The 8,188-nt window shown below is 43.3% G+C and overlaps 1 protein-coding gene across 4 annotated transcripts in view; it reads right to left on the bottom strand.

Annotated features, from left to right (window-relative positions):
* ST6GAL1 (ST6 beta-galactoside alpha-2,6-sialyltransferase 1) overlaps positions 1-8,188 on the bottom strand; it is a 108,122-nt gene that overhangs the window by 35,833 nt on the left and 64,101 nt on the right. For 3 of the 4 annotated variants that reach the window (XM_015599986.2, XM_006925823.3, XM_015599987.2), the window contains 2 exons: positions 5,404-5,550; positions 3,496-3,661 (listed from right to left, as the gene is read on the bottom strand). The gene's annotated coding sequence lies outside the window, so the exon portion shown is untranslated. Of the gene's footprint in view, positions 1-3,495; positions 3,711-5,403; positions 5,551-8,188 lie in introns of all 4 variants that reach the window. The other variant, XM_006925824.3, reaches the window with a different exon arrangement.

The raw sequence follows: 8,188 nt of genomic DNA, 5'->3' as shown, positions 1-8,188 counted from the left end.
AAGAAAAAGAAAAAGAAAGAAAGAAAGAAAGAAAGAAAGAAAGAAAGAAAGAAAGAAAGAAAGAAAGAAAGAAAGAAAGAAAGAAAGAAAGAAAGAAAGAAGAGAAGAAGGATGAAGAGGAAGAGGGGAGGAGGAGGAAGAAGAAGAAGAAAAAGAACTTTCAAGAAGCTATTGCAACAATCCAGGTGAGAAAGGCCCATGAGTCCATTTACTGAGCTCCTACTGGGTGCTAGTGTTTTATATATGTTACCAAACTGAATCCGTACCATCACCTTATCTATGGGGTAGGGTATTAACAATCCTTTTTTGTAAACAACAAAACTAAGACCCCAATGGTTTAAGCCACTTGCTCAAGATGTAATTATAAAATGGTAAATCTAGGGAGTGGGCTAGATTATTCTAACTTGCAAGCTGCTCATGCTATCTAACATATGTCCCTCTACTCAGGGCCCTTCGAAGAGCTCCTGAGAGCCTGCTGCTTGACTAGGTCAACTATAGTTGCTGATCACCATCTTGGACCTCCCAGCAACCCCTCTTTACTCTGCCCTGATCCTCATCTTCTTAACTAAGTCTTAATGTGCAAACCTCATTCTCATCTGTACCTTAGGACCTATACTTTCTGTCCCTAAAGTCCTTGACACCCTGTAGCCCCGACAGGGTATTTCAGCTAACTATAATACCGCTAAGAAATAGTCCCTGTGTCCTGGATTCCAGAAACCTCCACCATAATGGGCTCCCCTTGCTCTAAGGTCATGGATTCTTAAGCTGTGCCACCTGAGCTGCCACTCAATGCTGTAATGAATCCTCTTCCTGTTTCTTCAAGGATGGCTGGCTGCCCCTCCAAAAATGTGCTCTTTCTGCTGTATAAAGTTGTTGATGAAAGTGGCAGCCTTGCCAGGGGTTACATTTTCCGACACACACACACACCCTGCACCTGGGTGGAAACTTATGACTAGTTATCAGCAACAAAATATGAGCAAAAATAACATGTGTCACTTCTGGGCTAAGTTGATTAATTAAAAGTGGGTCTATTTGTTATGGAAGCTAGCATTAGCCTAACTAATAGAGGTACGTCGTAGAGACTTCCTAAATATTTCTTTCCACTGGCCAAAGAATATCAGCAGAATTCTCAGCTATAGATTTTTCATCATCAACACAGTTCTCTCCTCATCCCAACATTTCACTACACAGTGGAAAAACAGATGTTTCCCCTAATTTAGTCAAAGCCAATGGTTTCTAAATTCTTCCACACCAATTACCTCTCCAATTACAGGGGTATTTGTTTACCCCTGCTATGATCCCCAGGTTTTGAAAGATGTTGTCAGCCAAGTTAAGAATTTGTTCTTATTTGCTATCAAATGAACAAAGATCTTGCTGCCAATAAGAGGTTTTGACCAGCATGAGATTGTCATTGTTATCACCATCAGTTGATAAGAGTTCACCATGATACAAAGAAACCTGATGATTTCCTCAGCCTATGCAGGTTTGTTGGGATAAATGTGCTTCTCTTATACGGCTTTTTTGAAAAACTAAAAGTGTCTGGTGGATCTCTGGAGACTCAGGACAAGGAATTCTGGTTTGTATGGCCTGAAACTTACCCCAATACAATCATAACTTTCTGATCTCAGTTCACTTTCTAAAAAACAGGTTCTCCTGGTGGGCTAAACACCAAAGGGTACTTAAAATAAAACTGCCCCTAACTAGGCAGAATTGAGGCATTTTAAGCTTATCTGGAAGAATCAGTTCTCAAGTGCTTAAAAATCAGAATGGCAATGTAAAATCAGAATTTTACTGACTGCTAGATCAAACAGATACAAACGAGCCTCCCTCCCATTATCTCGGCACACAGCAAGCAGTTGAGTGCACAGCAGCAGTTACATCAGAAAGATGTCCCACCCCCGGACAGAACAGCAGAGCTGTTATAGCCGGGTAGGGAGGGTATTTAGGCTGCCCAGAGTTCTTGCGTGTTGAAGAGCAAAGGAGGACCAAATGGCAACAACACAGGAGGGAGAGAGTTCTATGGAAAGACCAAGGATTAACGATTTTCTCTTTAATTCTGATAACAAAGGTCTAATGACCTACATCTTCCTCTTCAAACCTCAGTTTAACCGTATCTTTCATGAGAACAAGGATGTCTGCTAATGCTATCTTGAATATAATTTGCTTTAGGAACTCCTGGGCTGGAAATCATGCCAGGGGCTGTTTTTCCTTCCCTTCCATAATGATTTTACCTGTCTGGGCAGGAGGAAGTCAGGGCTGGTTTTCTTTACATTTCCTAAATGCCAGAATCACTAAAATGAGCTTCCTCTTCAAGATGACAACTGTTTACCTCTCTTACCTTAGCAAATTGTTCTCTTTCCTAGGACCAGCTCACGACCAAATGGGCCACCATACAAAGAGAAAAGGGGAGAGACTGTAGAGAGGAAAGAATTTGATTAAGTCTGTCCTCAGAGATGGACCCCACTTCTAGTAGGGTAGGTAAAAGGAGCCACTTAAAACACTACTTTCCCATATCATCTGGGCATTAACATCACATAGGAAGCATTATAAAAATATAGATGCCCAATATTATCCTAAGTAGATTCTGATCTAATTGGTCTGGACCAATAAACATTGATAAAGCCTTGAAGAATGTAAAAGTTCACAGGAGGTAGCCTTAGGCAGAATGGGAGTGGGGCAAGGATTGTCCTAAAAGAGGAGGGGACAATACCAGTACAGCCTAGGGTAGACATGGGTTGATGAGTCAATACATGGACTCAAGCATTTTAAGACCCTATTTAACACAGACTCCTCTACAACCCAAGGAGCGTCCTGCCTCATGATAGCCCAGAGTTACTAAGAAACTGGCTGGACCTCAAATTCAATCCAGGTCTTTCAAGCCAAATTTCATCAGTTCTGGGCTCCTGCCCAAAGGGGAGATGTAAATAATTCAGGTGTGTGATGAGGCCATGGAGAGTCAGTACTACCAGAGAGAGAGCTAATAGCCCTTACATCGAGGTGCACCTTTCACCCTCTTTACTCCTGCCTGTGATCTTGACTTTAGTCACTAGAGGACACAAGCAGCAACGAGTCAGTACTACCAGAGAGAGAGCTAATAGCCCTTGCATCGAGGTGCACCTTTCACCTCTCTTTACTCCTGCCTATGATCTTGACTTTAGTCACCAGAGGACACAAGCAGCAATGTGGCTGATGATTAATCTTTTGGGAGAAAGAGTGCGCTACACTCTGAGCAGTCCCAGGAGAGGGCTTACACCCAACTTCCACTCTTGGCCCAAGGTCATTCCATCCTAGAAGGCAAGGGCTGGTTTTCCAGGATTCTTCACATTCATTTTCCTCCCCACGACACATACACAAAGACCAATTTATATTTGCACCTATTTTTTTGCATAATGGTGCATATCGACTGTTAAAAGTTTGGGGTATTTTTCTTTAAGGGCCAGATCCACAGTTCTCAGCACTCATTAGTTAATCTCACCCCCAAGTCTCCCTACTCACCACTTCCTCCTTTCACTTCAGGAATCCAAGATGGAGGCTTCCAGATTCTCCGGTGTAGAGTTCCTCTATCTGTGTGGACTTCCACCATACTCCTGGCCTGAACGAATGCTCTCTTGCATGCTCCTCCAGGTTTTGTGAGAATATTATTTTCCACTCAGACAGGGCTCTGTGGGGATAGAGTTCATCAACATCCCTTCTCTGTTTCCTTTTCAGCACTGCCAAGAACAAGGTATACAGGTGGCTTTCAAAATCAGACTGGTGCCAGTTGCCAGAACTTGTGGTATGTGTGTTGAGGATGGGAAGTGGTTAATTTGTAAATAATAAAATAATTTTAGAATTGAACTAAAATCATCAATGAACACGAAGCACCTACTGGGCATGGAGCCCTATACAGAGAGAGAAGAAAGGGAAGTCACCATGACTGCTTTCTGGGTGCTTCCTATGTGTCAAACCTGTTTATATAATAATTAGTACAATCTTAACCACGATCCTCAGAGATTGGCATGGTTATCATTTCCATTTTGCAGATTAGGAAGCTGAATCTTAAATAGGTTAAAGGGTTTTTGCTAGTTAAGAGGCAGCACCAAGACTTGAATTCAGAACTGTATGAATCCAAAGACCATACTCTTAATCCCTGTATTCAATCATCTTGTTCAGCTTGTGACTCTCAGCCACAACCATGGCCACCTAACTGCAGAAGTGAATGGTTTTAGTTAATACGGAAACCAATGGTACTAAGTTCCAAGACCAGGGCACACTTAATACGCTAGGCACTTGATGTACTATCCCACTGAATCCTGCAGCATCGCTAGATGACTACTGCTATTGCAGTTGATCTCTGGCATTTACAGAGGCAACATTTGGGATTTTGACTATTTGAGACCATTTGACAACTCCAAAGGTCCTAGACATAAAACAGCCTGATTTAGCTCAGGTGTAAATATGACATATATGCACTAGAAAGCTGGCAGGAGCCAGTCCCTTAATGCATGAAAGAGCTCACCCTCAAGCTGTGACCCAGTGTGCAAGGGTTCTGTGTCTTCCATGTGTCAGGAAGTGATGGAAATAACTGGGTGTGAACTACAACTCCCAAAGAAAGCAAGTCCATACCAAGGCAAGTTTATACTCAATAATGAATTTCTTTTAATAGATTTATAAATGCCTATATCCCTGTATTCATGAAATCACTAAGGGGCAAAAATCATTTAAATTGTTCAATTATGCATGAGTGCATATATGGGGAAATGATGTGCTCTGGTAGCATGTGCATGAGTTAGTTCCTCACCTGTCAAGAGAACAAATACCTCACCTTAGGGTTATTGTCAATAATTGAGATCTTGGTCACAATGATGAGGAGGATGCTGAGAATTCTCAAAGATCCCAAAAGAACTCTCTCATAAATGTTGAGTCTACTGTTTCGACATTTTATCAAAGAGGACACTGAGGCTGGGGGAAGTCCTATGAAATTATCCTGTCCAGGAATGTCTTTCTCTAAAGCCAGTGTGCTTCCCTCCCTACAGCCCAACACAAGTCATCCAAAAAGTGCCAAGTCTTGCATGCTGACCCAATCACAGAACATGACTTAGAAGGGGAAGAAGGAGGGCCACAGGAGGGAGAGACCTGCCCCTGGAGAGACCTGTCCCTCCAACCCTTCGCCAGTAGGTGACTTGGGAACGGCAGAGCTGTGAGCTTTCCTTTTGACTATATCTATTCAGATCAATCAATTCAACAAAGATGCTGGTAACTATGAGCTCAGAACAGAGGGCCCAGAGGTAATTGTCACTACCCCCTCCCTCAAGATGCTAAGTCTTAAATACCATAAGAAATCAGATAAGGACCCAGATACCTAATGCATTATTCACTTTATTTCTCCTCACTAGACAGTAAGTACCTGAACCATCTAGTTACCTCAATGTTCCCAGGAACAAGGTCAGTGCCTATGGCTCAGCTTCATCAACGTTTTCTTGTTGCAAAGAAGGTTCTCAGAATCTTAGCGCAGGAAGAGGGGCCCACATCCAGCCTGAGATCAAAGAAGCCTTCGTGGATGGGAAAGACCTGGAAGATGGAAAGGAAATGGCATGAAGGTGGGTGATGGCAGGGTACCAGGGCACACTGAGAATCTCAAATCAACCCAGGCAGGTGTGCAAAGCTGAAGCTGAAGGGGAGACTCAGGCTTCACTGTGTGCTATGGTGAGTAGCAAATGGAAAACTCTAGCATTTTTCAGGTACACAGTGAAGAGCAGATAAAAAGCTTCAGAGCAGGGCAAAGAACTGACAAGCCAGTAAGGGGCTGTGCACCTTCAGCAGTAGGAGGGAAGGCATGCTGCTGTTCACAGTACCCACTTCTCCACTCCTTGAAAGCAAATGCCCAACAAACAAATCATAGCCACTACTTCTTATGTACTATGTCAAGTACCTATGTAATCTTCAAAAGAACCCCATAAGGCAGGTAACTCTTGAACCTATTTTACAAGGGAGAGAACTGAGACTCAGAGAGGTTATCGAAGTTGCCCACAATCACCCTACTGTAAAGAGGCAGAGGTAGGATCTTAATTCAGATTTGACTCAAGGTCCACAGGCCAAGGAAAGCTGGTACGGCCCTCTACCGCTCCCCCTACCTCCCCACCTCCCCGTACCAACAAAATGAGAACCAATATTGGGGTAAGGAATACCCTCAAACAAGGTCCAGCTTGGAAGAATGGCGCCACATTTCATGTGAACCCAGCTTTGGAGTCAGACAACTCTATATTTGGCTCCCAGATTCATTATTCATCTCTGTGTGATCTTAGGCACATGGCATGAGCCCTCAGAGCCTCAGTTTCTACATCTATAAAATGTGCAAATCCACCCACCTCACAGGACTGCTGTGAGGATTAGAAGTAAGAATCATGTAATGCCTGACTTGGGGCAGGTGCTTAGTAAATGAGGATGTGTATACCAGGATCTGGCAGTGTGGGGGAGGAGAGACAGGAAGCTGGGGCCTGGCTTAGCCACCGTGGGTGGAGGCAGTCTTCGTTTCTGAGTAAGAGTTGAACTTTCGGGAGTGTCATGAATATTTGTCTTTGGCTAAACATGGCACCTTGATGTTTATCTCAACAAAACCACTATCTGGTGCTTTCAGTGTTAACTATTTCAAACACTGCTCCACAGAAAAGAGAATAAGAATTTGGGAACTTCAAAGGAGTTAGAGGCAAGGGGCTATTACTGAGAAGGCTGGACTCATGCAAAAGCCTGAAACCAGGGCACATTGTGAGGTCCCAAGCTCTCCAGCCAAATCACTGCATATCCCTGAGTCACTTACCCTCTCTAAGCCTCTGTTTCCTTATGATCTAAGGGTCTTAATAAACCTTACTTCACAAAATTGTGGTGGAAATCATAGATAAGAGTTTTTAAGCTATGCAGGTAAGATAATTATTTTAAATTTCTCCAAGACAGTGGCTTAACTTCATCATCTCTATACATCCACAGGAAGTAAAGCTTGGAGGTAAAGTACCCACCTGCACGGGGGGTGGAAAAAGAAATACTGTTTAACAAACACTTAAGATAAGAAAGATTTCTTTTATTGAAATGTTATTCAATTATGAGTTGAGGTGAATTATAACTGTTAAAAGAATTATTTCTCTATGATCAAGTTCAAAACACAAAATTGTTCAATTTTCTCAGAGCTGGTACACCCCTGAGAGCGCAGTGAAGACACTGAAGAAGTTCAGCTCTCATTTCCACAGAGCAGAGGCCTCACTGCACGAGATGGGAAGCCAGAAGACCTAAATGCTCACAGTAAAGGTTGCTGTCTTCTCTCTGGATTTTTCCTCAATTTAGAAAATAGGCCAAACTCACCCCACCTCCCAGCCCCACCCTTACATCTCTTGCAACTGGAATGTACCCAGGAAAGAAAACAAGAAATCAGTAAGGTGGTCTCAGAATGAAATCTGGTCAGGCTGACAACACCGAGGACTGGGCACCCAATCTTAATTTCCAGAAAATACTTCTCTTCCTGTCAGCTATACCCACACTCTTGGCTGAGAGAGCATAGTAGGGTTTCTGGGCTTAACCTGGGAGCCTGAGCCAAATGGTGTTCAAATAATCTAAATGATGCCCATCCATTGACCTCCCCCCACCACCACCCCCCAAACACACACATGCACCCCCCTCAATCAAAAGCAGCAAATAAAGAAAAAATACTTTGGGTTCTCTTTCAGTATCTGAGCAGACAAGTTATTTAAAACCATAGCCCCCCTTTCTGTTTTAGCTCAACCTTCTAGAAAGGGTGTGTATGTATAGCAAGAACATGTCCCACTTAGGGGCTCTGGGCCTGAGCAAAGAATAAAAGTGGAAGGAAGCTTAGGGGACAGGGGAAGGGGCAACGAATTGAGGCAGAGACCCAAGCGTGGCTGGCCTGCCCTGGAAAGATAATATTCCAGGTCTGAATTCTGTTCCAAAGAGTAAGGTGAGAGACTGGCAAATAAACCACCTGAAGTTCACTATGATTCTCCGTGCCAAGCACTGTAAGGTGCATTTCCACCGAATCAGGTAAATACTACTAACAATCAGAATTCACTTCCCGAAGAGCAGCTTTTCCCCAAGATGGATTTCCTGGTTTGTGATAGCTGCCTCCATCACCCAGCAGTGACCGAAAGACTACTAAGCAGGGAGACTGCAAAAAAAATTAAAGGTGAAGGGGCAGTGCCAACTT

Source organism: Pteropus alecto, unplaced genomic scaffold (genome assembly GCF_000325575.1).
Source record: "Pteropus alecto unplaced genomic scaffold, ASM32557v1 scaffold88, whole genome shotgun sequence".
NCBI classification, from domain to species: domain Eukaryota; kingdom Metazoa; phylum Chordata; class Mammalia; order Chiroptera; family Pteropodidae; genus Pteropus; species Pteropus alecto.
This window is presented reverse-complemented; position numbering and strand designations above follow the sequence as displayed.